Genomic DNA, 14,774 nt, shown 5'->3' with positions numbered 1-14,774 from the left:
ATATAAATTTTAATACAATCATTCATTCATTCAACAAATAATTTAATGCCCACTATCTATCAGGATGGCTTCATATGCTTGGGATACAACTTTGACTTAAACAGCCCAAAGCCCCTGTGCTCATGTGCCTTACATTCTAGAAGCTTCCCAGGGTGATTCAGAGCCATTGGAGTGGTTTTAGGAAAGAAATGACAGAGCCTCACTGACATTAGCAGGATCCCCGATTCCTGTGGGGAGAATAGTCCTTGGCTGGCAGGTGAGGGGGTGGCACTAGTGACACAATCAGGGTGGTGGGGACTAAGTGGGGAAGAGGGCCTGAGGGGTGAGAGAGACAGAGAAGGGCTGGAGAAGCAGGGTGAGGGAAAGAGGCAGAGGTAAAGAATCCTAAAGCAGTGGAACTCTTGGGTTGAAATATGTTGTTTTATAGATATTTTGTAAATTATCTAGGACCTAGTGGGGTGTTCTGTGGCGCTGCCTAAAAACTAATGGCCTCCTTGTGATACTCAGTTTAAAAATAATAATGTGTCCCAATAAAATATGCACAGCGCTGAGATGTGAATTATTCATTAAAATAGGCAACACAGGAGCCCTGGTGAAGGGCGTTTTAACTGCTTTGAACACTTGCAGCTTTGAGGTTGTACATGCTCCTTGTTGAAACACACAGGAACAAACTGCTTCCCCTGCTTCTTTGTATTGAGGATGCCGGGACTCAACAGACAAACTCAGGACTGTGGAATGAAGATCATTTTACAGTAGAAACATCTGGAGTCACAGGTGCACCGTCTGGGAAAGTGAGACTTAGGAGCTTTGAGAGTCTGGCTGCAGTGCTGTTTACACACATTTCTGCACCAAGGGGGACAAATCACGGTTTTACAGATTAGCTTCCTGGTGATCAGGGGTTTCCAAGATTGTTCCCCACTGTGGTTAATAAACAACAAGGAGACTGGTCTCTATGAGAATCTCCAGCTGGTGTTTTCAGGCACAACTTCTCCAGGGTTAAAGAGAAAAGCCCTGTCCTTCCTCTATTCCCAGGGCGAGCTCACTCTGTGGCATCAAGTCCCTGGGGGTGTCTTCTTCCAGAAGAGTCCAGGCGGAGAGGTAAAGGGTGGGAGGCAGGGCGTCCATTTCAGGGAGAGGGATTCCGGGAAGAGAAGAGGAGGAAAAGGGGCTGAGCCCTGGTTCCTCAGACAGCCCCTGGGTCAGGACTCAGGGTGACAGTGTGACACAGAGCGCTCGGTGCAGGAGGAGGGATCAGGGCAGAGTCCCAGGTCCCCTGAGGGCGGAGTCTGGCGCCGGTAAGCTCAGTGTTGGGGAGTCCTCACCTCCCCGCGATTTCACTTCTCCTTCTCACAACCTGTGTCGGGTCCTCCTGTCTAGAAACTCAGGAGGCGGCCCCAGTTCTCACTCCCACTGCGTCCGGTTTCTAGAGAAGCCAATCAGTGTCACCGCCTTTCCGGTTATCAAGTGTCCACGGACCCGCCCGCACGCAGATTGTCCCCAGACCCCGAGGATGCGCCTCATGGGCCCCGGAACCCTCCTCCTGCTGCTCTCGGGGGCCCTGGCCCTGACGGGGACCCGGGCAGGCGAGTGCGGGGTCAGGAGGGAACGGTCTCCGCAGGAGGAAGAGCGAGGGGACCGCCCGATGGGGACACAGGATCCCGGGGAAGATGTGTCCCCACCGCCCGGCCTAGACGCCAGACCCCCCATCCGGCCCCGTGTCCCCCCATTCCTGTCGCCCACTCGGGTCTCCCGCCCCCTTCCCTCCGTCCCCCCCCCCTTTTCCGTGTCTCGGGCCCCCTGCCCCCTCCCGGCCCATTGCCCTCGGACCGGGACCCGCGCCGGGAGGAGGGTCGTCTGGGTCTCAGCCCCTCCCCGTCCCCAGGCTCCCACCCCATGACGTATTTCTACACCACCTGGTCCCAGCCCCGCCGCAGGGAGCCCCAGTACGTCGAAGTCGGCTACGTGGACGTGGACGACACGCAGTTCGTGCGGTTCGACACCGAGGATGGAGCTGCGGGCGGCGTGGATGGGAGGGGTCGTGGGTGGAGCAGGTGGAGCCGGGGTACTGGGACGGCAACACGCGGAGAGTCAAGGTCCACGGCAGAGGGTCTGGGAGAGGCCTGAGGGTCTGGGAGAGGCCTGAGTGTCTGCAACAATCCGATAAGTAATCCTGGGGCTCATGCAGCTTGGGAACCTCTGAGGTCAGTGATGGGGCTCAAGGAGGGGAACGGTCTTAAATATACTTTTAAAGTGTTTTTCCTCAGAAAGGGGAGGACATGTGTTGTTAATTATGAGACGTGATGTTGGGAGTTACATGTTCTCTCTACCATGGGGTAGAGTCAGGTGGGAGATTTAGGAGTGGGTCACAGGTCAGTATAATAAAATCTCTGAATGTTCGCTCCTGAAACTGTTCCCCAGATTGATTTCAGGGAGCAAACAACGGAATCAATTTTTTTCTAAATTAAACATACACACACACAGATGCACACACACGAGGTTGGACAATTAAGTTTGGGAACTCGTCCTAGAAAAAGTGCTACATACCTCACTGCTGAATATCGCTACGGTCACCTTCGAAGTACTCCCCTTGGGAAACTATGCACCGATGCCAGCACCTAATCCACCCTTCAAAGCTATTTTGGAACTCTTTTTCTGGAATGGCCATCAGAGCTGTCATCATATTACCCTTGATGTCCTGAATGTCATCAAATGTCTTCTTTTCAATATTTCCTTTATCTTCGTGTAAAGAAAGAAGTCATTAGAGGCCAGATCAGGTGAATAGGGAGGGTGTTCCAATACAGTTATTTGTTGACCTGCTAAAAACTCCCTCACAGACTGTGCTGTGTGAGCTGGTGCATTGTCATGATACAAGAGCCATGAATTGTTGGCGAAAAGTTCAGGTCGTCTAACTTTTCCATGCAGCCTTTTCAGCACTTCCAAATAGTAAACTTGGTTAACTGTTTGTCCAGTTGGTGCAAATTCATAATGAATAATCCCTCTGATATCAAAAAAGTTTAGCAACATTGTTACAACAAGTTCACGAACTTAATTGTCCAACCTTGCGTGTGCCCACGTGTGTGTGTGAGTGTGTGTGTGTGTGTGTGTGTGTGCAAAACATTCTGGCAAAATACTATTGTGGAGAAGGCCACAGAACAGGCTTCAGCCCACACACCAGGAACTGACCCACAGTCCCCCCAGGACAGGTCCCACGTGGGAACCACTGCCCCTGCTGCTGGGCACACGTGTCACTGCTCACACCACTGACATCCATGTGGACCCCCAGACCCTGTGGCCATGACTGCTGTCACTGCTGCTCCTGGAAGCTGTGTTGTTACTGCCAAATGCATTCTTCTCGGTTCTGTCACCGCGTCTTGAGTCAGAGTCTGGCATGTGGTCACCTGAGGGTGGAGTCTCATGCTGTGTCCAGCTGCAAGAGTTGAGGACAGTGGGTTTCCCTCTTGTGGAGTGAAGTGGCCTCTGCCTCCCACCAAGACTCTATGTGTGGAATTTTCCTAATGTAGGAAAAGAGTTCAGGTGTTCAAGGTGAGGGATGTAAAAAGAATGACTAATTTCAATTCTTGGAGCAAAGATCTGAGACTAGAACTTTCTCTGGTACTTTACAGGCAGCCAGGTTTGGCTGTAAGAACAGGGACTAATAATTGACATCCAAGGTGGAGGTTGACTTGCTCACTCTTACACTAAATTTCTTTGTGGGATGGTGAAGGATTTTTTTCTCTCCACTGAACCAATTCTCTGGTTCTTGGACACCACCTGTGTGTCCTTCACTTCAACTCAATTCTGACACCACCTACCTGGAGTTACAGGAGACCCCATAGGTTACAGGCTCCGTCCCGCAGGCTGCCCTCACTTGAGACGCAAGTCACAAGTTTCAGGTACCCCTCATGTTACCTGCTCTGATGTGGGTACTAAGTTGAGGGTCCCCCGTTTCAAGTTCAATAATTTCTAGAACAACTCATAGAACTCAGGAAAATGCTAAGCTTACTGTTACAGTTGGTTATAAAGGATGCAAGTGAGCAGCCAGATGAAGAGGTCCATAGGGCAAGGTCTGAAAGGGTCCCCAGCATAGGAGCCTGTCACTGAGGTGGAGTGTGTCACCCTCCCAGCATATGGATGTGATGAGCAATTTGGTAGCTCTCTGAATTCTGTCGATGTAGGTGTTGTTTTTTTTAATGGATGTTTCATGATGTAGGCCTGATTCATTAAGTTATTGGTCATTGGTGATTAAACTCAACCTCCAGCTCCTCTCCCCAGAGGTCAGGGCATGAGGCTGAAAGTTGCAACCTTCTAATCTTTTTGGTGACATCCCTCATCCCGAAGCTCTCGAGGACCCTGCAGCCAAGAGTCACGTCATCCCAAAGTCACTCTTCTCACTCAGGAGATTTAAAAGGTTTTAGGAGTTCTGCTTTAGGAATTGGGGACAGAGACCAATTTTTTTTTTATTATTATATCACAGGTCTTTGACGACAGATCCATTTATAACAAAAGGACCATAACAGTTAAAAAATGCTGGCACATTACAGGCATCCCATTCGGTTATTAGCAATTAGTCCAGTCCAGTGTCCTATTGAAGATATTTACATGCCTAATAAATTTACAAAAATTGCTCAATGTTTTAGTCAGAGGGGAAATTCAAATTAGCTATAATAGGATATCATTGCACACCTCCCAGAATGGCTAAAATGAAAAAGTCAGACAATATCAATTGTTGGCAAATATTTAATTATATCTCATATATTGCTAGTGGGACAGTAAATTGATTCAAATACTTTGAAAAATTCTTTGGCCGTACATTCTAAAGCCAAACATTTGCTCACCCTATGACCCCAAATTTCCACTCCTATTTATATACCTAATAGATATGCGTGCATGTGTGTGCCAGAATATATAGAAAGATCATTCACAGCAGCATGATTTGTGAAATCTGGGCATAACACAAATGCCCAGGAACGTCAGAGGACAGAAGTGTGGTCTTGTTCATATAACAGACCTCCCGTAGCCGTGGGAATGAATAATCCACAACCACACACCGTCTTAGGGGTGAGACCCGGGGACATAATGTTGAGTGAGAGGCAGATACAGGGAGGGGGGGTTCCCCTGTAATATTCCATTCTACCAAAACCTGCTGTTAAAAATCAAGCTAAGAGCTACTTGGGGAGAGGTTGGTTTATGACTGAATATGTCTCAAGAGTGTTTCCTGGAGCTGGAAATGTTCCTTGATGTGGGTGCTGCTTATCCCAACATTCACTTTGGGAAAATCCACTGTACACTTATGATTCGTCCACCTCTTTCTATGGGTGTGTTAACCTAAAAATAAAAAGGCTTTCAAAGTGAGAAGTAACAAGCACTTGAGATTAGAAAAAGACAACAAAAAAAATAGCTATTTGGGAAGCATTGATTCAGACAGAAACATACATAATATTCCAGTTAGGAAGCAAAAGGATGGGTATTTATGAGAAAGGGAAGGGGAACAATTACATCAATAGAAGGAAGGCATTTCTATTGGTGCAAATAGCAACATAGTGATGCTAATACTAAAGAATTAAAATGTTCAGGTCAGCAGTCAGAATCACTGCTTTCCTGTTATCTTTGCAAACTGTTCTCTGGGACATAATGCTGCTTTAGGCCCAGTGAAAAGATTATTTGCCTGGTTTTAATACCTCAAAGGTTTGAGACATAAGACGTGCAAAGCAGTTCCTCTGGGATGGCAGCTCCCGCTCCAGTTTAAAGTTGCTCTGTTTAATTTTTTTTTTGACATTTCCCCTATTTTGATCAACATCTTTCCTTCAAAGTATCACTGATAAATCACTGGAAAGCAGCACTGATGGGTCATTAAAGCGTCCCTGGCCCTCCATTGTTAGGACGGCTCATTTTTGGGGTGCCGGGCCACTGTCAGTCTCTCTTTGCCAGGAAAAGTCATTCCTGGTATGTCATGTCCCACGACGCAGGGAAAGTGGTTTTCTTTGTTCTTAGGAACTTTAGCTACATTGGAGCAGCAAGAGCGCCAGCACAGAGGAGGCTTTGCCGTCGTGTTCCTTTAAGAGCGGACATTGTCTGTAGTTTCTTGAGGGTTTTTTATGTAAAGTCTCACAGGCCTTAGTGAGCATTTCAAAAATATTGAGCAACTATTATCAGAGTGGTGGTTTTATAACATCAAGACATGCGAAACAAATGTTTTAGAACAGCAAACATTTTATAAAAGCAAATAAACGTTAAGTTCAATTTGAAGAATAGATTTGGACCAAGAGACAAAGCCTGAGGGCAGTTAGTTGATTAAAAAACCTGAGGTGTCACTGGGCACTGTATTTAGTCATTTGGTTTGTGCCTGGGTTTTATTTAGTTCTACCTATTTTCCAGAGGTGTTTCATCCAAGTATAAGAGGTATTAACAACAGAGCAAAGCCCACATGCTCAGCTAGGAGCTGGTCAAGAGCAATTCTACTGCCTAATATAACTCACATACGGGGATTTAAAGATTTTTCCTGGTCAGCTTTGTTTTGGTGGTAGCTCCAGCAATTCCCTCCATGGTTTTTGATATGTTGATAATTATGTATTTTTCCATTTTAATACCTGCCCAAGGAAAAAGTATTCTTCCAAATCTGGTGCCTTCCTGGGGGCTGACATGCCAGGCAGGCAATGTCCTTGTCTATGTGTGTAATGAGGGTGCATTTGGACGTGTGAAGTAGGTTTAAAGATTATGCCCAGATAGAAACTAAGGAGGAAAAGCAAACAACTATTACAGTGAGTGGCTGACCTCTCATATATTTGTAAGATAGGAAGGAACTAAAGTGAGAAGAAAGGCAGGGGAATTATACAGGCTTGGTCCGGAATCTTGGGTTAGCTGTCACAACAGATGTGATCTGCTTCATTTTCCACTCACTTTAAATTTCTAATGTTCTGTTGGTTGAGCAGTCCAGTTTGGTGCAAGAGCTTTCTTTAAATTAGGAAACATGAGTCCAAGAGTCCACACCTTTACACTTGGTCACCCATGGATTAGTTAACAGGATCTGAAATCTGGAGGCATCAGGTAGGAAGGAAAAGATCAGAGCTTTAATTTTGTTTACAAAGGTGTAATTCACCAAATTGCTATAGGTCATAAGTAGCTTAGGAAAAATTTTTCTTATACCTGGGGGGAGTAAAAACCAGTGATGTAGGAGATTTTTTGAGTGAGTGCCAGGATCGTGTCTCATGAAACTGAAGAAAGGAAGCACGGACCAAGGAGAGGCAAGGAATTGTAAAAGAGGATAGTTTATTAAAAAGCAAAGGGTCAGAGCTCCTGAGCGAGAGGGGGTCCCAAAAGAAGTGCCCGCGTGGGGCAAAGGCTCTTATTCTTATATCTTCTCTTGCCTGTTTGAAGAAAGGAACTGATAACTTCAAATGGAATTTGTGTGCCAGCTTTTTTTTTTTGCTCTGTTTGCCCATCCTGAAAGCATTAGCACAATAACTCATTCCTATCTATTAAATCTGCTCCGTTTGTCTTGGAGTGAACGAGTTAAATCAGAATTCAGAATCTGGAGTTTTAGGAAATGGCTGCCTTTTGTTTATTCCTCCAGGGACATTCCTGTCTACCTAACAAAATGCCAACTAACCTGTTTCACCAGTAATATTTCATATGAAAAGTTATAAAAATTATAATGACTCTTACCCATGTTCTTAATTCTTGTTGGTCTTTAACTTCTTGTTAGTAGTTTCATAAATCCAGTTTTTCCTTAGAGTTGTATAAATCTTTACCTAGTTCAGTGTTATGTTTTTAAAGTTACCAGAAACCTGTATTTTAGAGGACTTGTAAGGTGTTTTTAATGAATATTTGAAGATGAAACACATTTATCGGAATATATTTTGCCAAAGTATCAGAGTAAAACCATAACTGTCTGTAAATTACAAAAGGCTTAAAAGATGGCCATGGTTAGAGGTCTGTTGAGAGTTCATATACATCCATATACACATAATGTAGTTGACTCAGTTTCCCATTCCAGTCTTAGTTAGCTGGACCCTATGGAAATTCTTTTCTCAAGATCTCTCCTCCACAAACCTTCTGCAATATACACAAACCTGCAACTGACCTGTACCTTCCGTTTTTGTCTTATCTTTTCCTTCCTAATTTTGAAACAATCATTCTAGTTTAGGACAAAATTACTTTCCTTTTGCTTTATTTACCAAAAAAACCTCAGAACAAAAATAATCCCATGTCCTTTATATCTTACCTTGTCCCAAAAAAAGCACATTCTATTTTCCTTTCCCTCAACAAAAATGCACCTTCACACTTCATGCCTTTTCTGCTGAAAACATACATCCCATTTTCATGTACAGTCATTTGTTTTATCCTTTATTAATTTTTAGTAGTTTTGTAAAAAACCTAATTTCTTTATAACTCAACATTCTGCAAGGGAACCTATACAGCAGTCTGTGTTTTAAAGGCCACTTTTTTATCCCCTTCACTCTCTGTGGGTGATGTTTTAGTTACTCCTTGGTGTTTACATCTCGAAGACATGGGAAGAGTTACAGCTTTAAGAGACAAAGAAGGACTACATTTTTCAGCGTTCCCAGGACATGTCAGAATTTTATATAATTTGTAGAACATTCATAATAATATATCTACTATATAAATATAATCAAAGGTTTAGCATCGCTTATTTGACAGTGCTTCCCATGTAATTAATATACCTAATAAGATTACTAACAATTGTCACCCCAATAAATTTAATAAAATAAAATTAAAAAAATATATATATATATACCTAATAAGCCTAATTAGTTTAATTTCCCCCTTTCATAAAGAGAGAAGTTTTCTTCGAAATGTTTCAGGGGCCTTCTGGAACACCCCGAAGTTAGTCCTATGTGAATAAGACAATTTGGAATCTGATCTTGGGAGGTTTGTCAAACACATCAAGAGTTTTAAAACATTTCATGAAATAGAATCATAGGTCATTGTGGAACAATACTTAATAGAACAATACTTAATTATGCATTTAACCAAAGTAACAGAAAAGATTTTAAAGAGAAATACGTAAGGTTACATAGTTATAAACAAAATTTTAGTAGACTTTTTTTTTTTTTTTTAATATTAAGAAGACTTGGTTTAGTTAGGCAAATAAAGACCTGGTGATAAAGAACACAGGAAATCATTTAAATAAAACATAAAATCTTTGCTTTCCATTTATAATTTCTTATTAAGAGTACACCAATAATACAGGAAAATTTTGTGCTTTTACAAAGAAATAACATTAAGTTTTAGCTCTATATAAGCACATCATTGGTGTTAAAGCTTAATTATTTTTTTAAAAAGCCCTTATAATAACAATTTAAATTTAACCTGCTTAATTATAAGAGATAAAATTCTTTCTTTCTCTCTTCCCATTCTGAAATAAACAGAACAAACTTATTTTCATTTTCCTTAATGAAAACATATGTCCATACCTCAGACTGATTAGCATTCTTTAGATAGACAAATTTGTGAATATATTTTGTAATCTCTGGAAACATAGGTTTTCAACTGGCAAATATATTTCATCATTTTTAGAACCAGGTGCTTCCTTAACATAAGACATTTTTATTAATAGACCCAAATATCTTTAGTTTTCCTATATTAAGAAACCAAAAGTAGGTAAACTTAGATTCATTTAGCAATTAATGTTTCAGTATTTTATCTTACTTGGAAATAAGATATTCAATAATTTTCATCTTTTCATTTAATGTAGTAAATCTCTAAGGTCTCAAGTTACCAAAAGACTTTGGGGAACTATTTTTAAGTGCACATACGATAAAACATTTATTGATGAGAAGTTTCACCAAAATTCTTTTATTTTATTTACATCTATTTAATCTGTAATTCTCAATAATTATACTTGGATTAGTCATGAAAATTTTATGAGACATTAAAGTCAATTATTATCCCCAGCTATTTTCTTGTTGACAAACCCTGTAAGGGAGGTAACATGAACTTAACTTTTTGGAAACACAGATAAATAATATATTAAAAATGATAATTCTAAAGACGTGTCCATTTTAATTAAACCAACAAATTTAAATCAATTTTAATGGTAAATATGTTTTCATATCACATAATCCTGTAAAGGATTTGGGTTAGTTTCTGTTATATTTCTTAATTAATATAAGCATTTAATTTTTCAACCAGTTAAACAGAGCTCTTTATATAAACCAAGTCTAGTGATTTCCTTTGGAGGCAGACATACATACACATATACAAACAGACATAACCAGAGACCTGATAGTTTCAGTAAAAAAATTTCTTTTAGCCATGAGACAGGTACAATAAGACAAAACCTCCATTAATTTGTAACAGTTGGAATAATTTAAGTGTGTTCATTCAGGTGGCTAAGGCTCTAAGATTTGTATTTGTCCTTGATAAACACTTCAGTTAAGGAGACGGAGGGTGCTGCTTAGGCAAAGGAACTCTTTTAGCTGCTTGTGTTTTTGAAAAAGCTTTCTTCCCACCTCCTGCCCTTTTTGATTTATTTAGTCTCAGGCAGTTGTGGGCTGTGTTTGCATTTCTGATTATCTGTTAGCAAGATATTGCAAGTCACTGAGGCTTAGAAAACTCCTATTAGGCTTCTAATTTTGCCAAATTTCTGATCATAGAGTTAAATTATTTTAAATACCTTGTCAGGTTTCAGGTAGGACAAACAGTAAGAAATTTTAAAGTACCTACTCAGATGGTCAAAAATCATTCATCTATTAGAAACCTCTGTTTATTAACCAAAGAATATTTTCCATTGTCCCAGAGAGGTTTGGATTCCTTTCCTATGAAAGAAATAAGTGAAATTAATTAAGAACAAAAGAGAGTCGTCTCAGACAAATATGTCACTGCAGGCATAGGAGAGATTTAAACAATCTTAAAACTATGAAGAACTTTATGTCAATGGAAAAGTCTCACTGCAAGGAAATAAGTCAAAGCGGTTGTAAAAATTCTGTTTCCCTTCAGAATATCCGGGATCTTTTACAGGTAAGTTCCACAAAACTTTTGAGGACGGTTCATGATCTTATATAAAATAGTCAAAAGAATGGAGACATATAGGGAAGCAAACAACTCCTTTTGGTAGGCAGGGGTAACGCTGATCCTAAAGCCAGTTAGGAAGAAAGAAGAAGAAAGCATTCTAGGAAAATCACCTTTCAGAAATTAGATCCTGAGAACAATGCCATTATGTGTGTACATATAAACTATATATAAAATACAGTAGTACCGACAGCCGGGTGAAGCCCCAGCACGTTCAGGCCCGCGCTCAGGCTCTGGCGCCTCCTCGCCCGCCCGCGGGCAGCGCCCCTGGGATGGCTCCGCTGCAGCTACGGCCACTGCGCTGATGCCGCCGCTCCGGGAGGGGCCAACTGCCCGTGCCGGGATCCAGCGCTCTGCCAACCCATCCACCACCACCCCGACTTCGAGGTCTGTGTATTTCGTGTTAGTGACAAAACTGGGGAATCTTACGACTGGTCACAGATTACAACTGTGGCAGTCTTTGGAAAAATTGACTCAGAACTTATGTGCTATGTTTATTCAAGAAGGGCCAGCGCAGTGCTAAAAGGAGACATGTGGGTAAAGAAGATCGTCAATCCTACTCTCAGAGCGTCCTGGGTAACTCAACAAGTTAACTTGTCCAAAACACGATCGATGGAATTAATATGGACACAGAGCGAGAAGCTAATTGTTCATCACCTGAATATGATGCATTAAGTGCTTTAGTCAAAGAAACGACAGATCCTTTCCATCGGGAAATCGAGGGATCCCAGGTAACATGTGATGTAGCTTGGTCTCCAAAGTGCATAGACACAGGTGCTATAATTATACTGGAATTGCAGATGCTGTGACTTTGTTATGTCTTGTGATGAACAAAGGCAGGTCTGGTCAGAATGTATTGCAGCAGCCAAGTCTCCCTATGATCAGACATTAACTGCATATGACACTACACCAAGGTGAGCATTAACCCTAAGGCACGTGTAATGGGTGTTCCCTGTGTGATTGTGATTGTACCTGCCCGGCTGTATTGGAGGATCACGTTTGTACCATTGCAAAAGTCCCTCCCCGGGGGTCCTTGTAGTGATGCAGCAGGATGTCAGGTGTCCTACAAAAATTATTAGGAAGCAAGTAAACAGTTCTATTTCTGGAACCAGTGGGATAAAGATCAAAAGCCTCCTTATTATAACTATAAAGATGCTGCTGGCCGTACCCATGACGTGTGGTGTGATAACCCGTGAGTATGTCTTTAAAGGCAGCATACATACAGACGTGTGGCTTACACGGCACTGGCATGTGGCTTACACGGCACTGGCATGTGGCTTACACGGCACTGGCATGTGGCTTACACGGCACTGGCATGTGGCTTACACGGCACTGGCATGTGGCAGGCAAACTCTGGAGCTGCTGTAGCCAAACAGCAAACTGAAGAAATGTGGAAAGTCTTAAAATCAACCTGTACAAACATAAACATCTTCTGTCAAACTATTGAGATTTAGAATATTACCTATATAAACAGATCTCGTTTCTCGAAGGGATAAAAAAATATATACTTTTTTGTCAGGTTGCTATATATTTTACTTATTAGAATACTCAAAAAGACATTCTTTGTTTATATACTATATAAATATACTATAAACAATTAAATACCTTCACCAAGTTAGGTATCCCAAGAGCACAAGGATATTTAATCTTTAAATCATTGAATGCACTTCACCATTAAATTAAACAATAAAAATAAAACAGGGATGATGGCACCTTAGTAAATGTAGAAATTACTACAGATGAAATTCAGAGCTCCCTGTGACTCACACTTCTCCAGTCACCTTCCACTTGAAGGACCCATGTGATTAGATTAGATTAGCCCCACCCCCATTATGGGGGTGAAAGTCTTGTACACTGAAACTAGAAAACATTGCTAAAAGTAATTTGAAAAGACACAAATAAATGGAAAGACATTGACTGGAAGACAGATGGTTAAGATGACAATATTACCTAACGTGACCTACAAATTCAATGTAATCCCTATCAAAATCCCAACAGCATATTGGGATCTCAGGAGACCCCGAATAGCCAAAACAATTTCAGAAAAGATGAACGAAATTGAAAGTCTCAGGCTTCATTTCAAAATGTATGAGAAAATTATAGGAATCAAACTGTGTGAGTGTCTGGCATAAAGGCAGAGATATAGACCAGTGGACTAGAATAGAGACCCCAGAAATAAACTCTTGCATATACGGTGTTACGGACAAAATTGTATCCCAAGAATTCGTATGTGGATGCGTTAAACACCAATGGGACTGTATTTGGAGATCGGGCCTTTAGGGAGGTCATAAAACTTACATGAGGTCATAAGGGTGGGATTCTAATCCAATAGGATTGGTGTCCTTATATGAGGAAGAGGCGGTCATTCTCTAATGCCAGCGCCACCTCACCGAGCTCCAGCAGCAGAAGAAGTAGGTAAGAAGATCTCTGTGCCATGGCTCATACCAAGCAGACTGCCTGCAAATCGACACATGGGAAAGCCTGGAGGAAGTGACTGGCCATAAAAGCTGCTCGCAGGAGTGTGCCCTCTACTGGTAGAGGGAAGAAACCTCATCATTACAGGCCGGGTACCTTAGCACTCCGTGAAATTAGATGTTATCAGAGGTTCACTGAATTTCTGATTCACAAACTTCCCTTCCAGCGGCTGGTGCGAGAAATTGCTCAGGACTTCACAACAGATCTGCGCTTGCAGAGTGCAGCTACTGCTGCTTTGCAGGAGGCAAGTGAGGCCTATCTGATTGGCCTTTTTGAAGACACCAACCTGTGTGCTGTCCATGCCAAACATGTAACAATTACGCCAAAGGACACCCAGCTAGCACGCTGCATACGTGGAGAACGAGCTTCAGAATCCACTATGATGGGAAAAATCATTCTTAAAAAGGAAAAAAAATCGTTTCTTTCTGTCATTGGTAGTTCTAAACTTAAGATATTTTTTCTCCGTGGAGTTAAAAGGTACTAATTATATGATCGCAAGTGCAAAAACAGGGCAAGAAATCAGGTATTGGCAGTTTTTCTTTTTTCATCTGTGTGTGAATTTTCTTGGGACATAAAGTATTAATGCTAGTCAAAATGTTTTAGTGAGCAAGTTTCAGCAGTTCAACTTTATAACAACTATAAATAAACTTGTTATTTTTTTTCTGGACAATGCCAACATTTGGATTTTTTTAAACAAGTAAATTTCTTATTGATGGCAACTGAATGGTGTTTGTAGCATTTTAATCATACAGTAGATTCCATACATTTACTATACTTTTCTAAGTTGTCCTATATGCAAATGCATGTTTTTAATGTTCTCTGTTTCTGTGCTGTTCCTATAAGTTTGCTATTAAAATACATTAAACTTTTTTAACAAAGGAAGAGGAGGAGACACCTGAGAGCTCTTTCTCTCTCCACCTATGCACAGAAGAAAGGCCATGTGAGGGCAGAGAGAGAAGGAGGCCGTCTGTAAGCCAGGAAGAGAGCTCTCACCAGAAACTGAATTTGCTGGCACCTCGATCCTGAATTTCTAGCCTTCAGAGCTGTGAGGAAATAACTGTCTGCTATTTAAACCACCCAGTCTGTGCTGTTTGTTATGGTAGCTTGAGCAGACTAACACATATGGTGAAACGATTTACAACAAGGGTGACAAGACCATTCAATGGGGGAGAGGACAGACAGTCTTTTCAAAAAATGGTGCTGGGTTAACTGGTGATCCACATGCAAAACAGTGAAGTTTGGTTCTTGCTTTACACCGTAAAAAATTA

General features: G+C 41.6%; 2 pseudogenes; both read left to right on the top strand.

Moving 5' to 3' along the window:
* The first annotated feature begins 1,893 nt into the window (after window positions 1-1,893).
* On the top strand, window positions 1,894-12,431 carry LOC109439705 (di-N-acetylchitobiase pseudogene; annotated as a pseudogene).
* Window positions 12,432-13,465: 1,034 nt separating this feature from the next.
* On the top strand, window positions 13,466-13,990 carry LOC109439706 (histone H3.3A-like; annotated as a pseudogene).
* The last annotated feature ends 784 nt before the right edge of the window (window positions 13,991-14,774 follow it).

The sequence above is a fragment of the Rhinolophus sinicus genome, chromosome 2 (assembly GCF_057876585.1).
Source record: "Rhinolophus sinicus isolate RSI-liver-muscle chromosome 2, RSI-T2T, whole genome shotgun sequence".
In the NCBI taxonomy this organism is placed as follows: Eukaryota; Metazoa; Chordata; class Mammalia; order Chiroptera; family Rhinolophidae; genus Rhinolophus; species Rhinolophus sinicus.
Note: the sequence above shows the minus strand (reverse complement) of the source record. Positions and strands in the feature narration are given on the sequence as shown.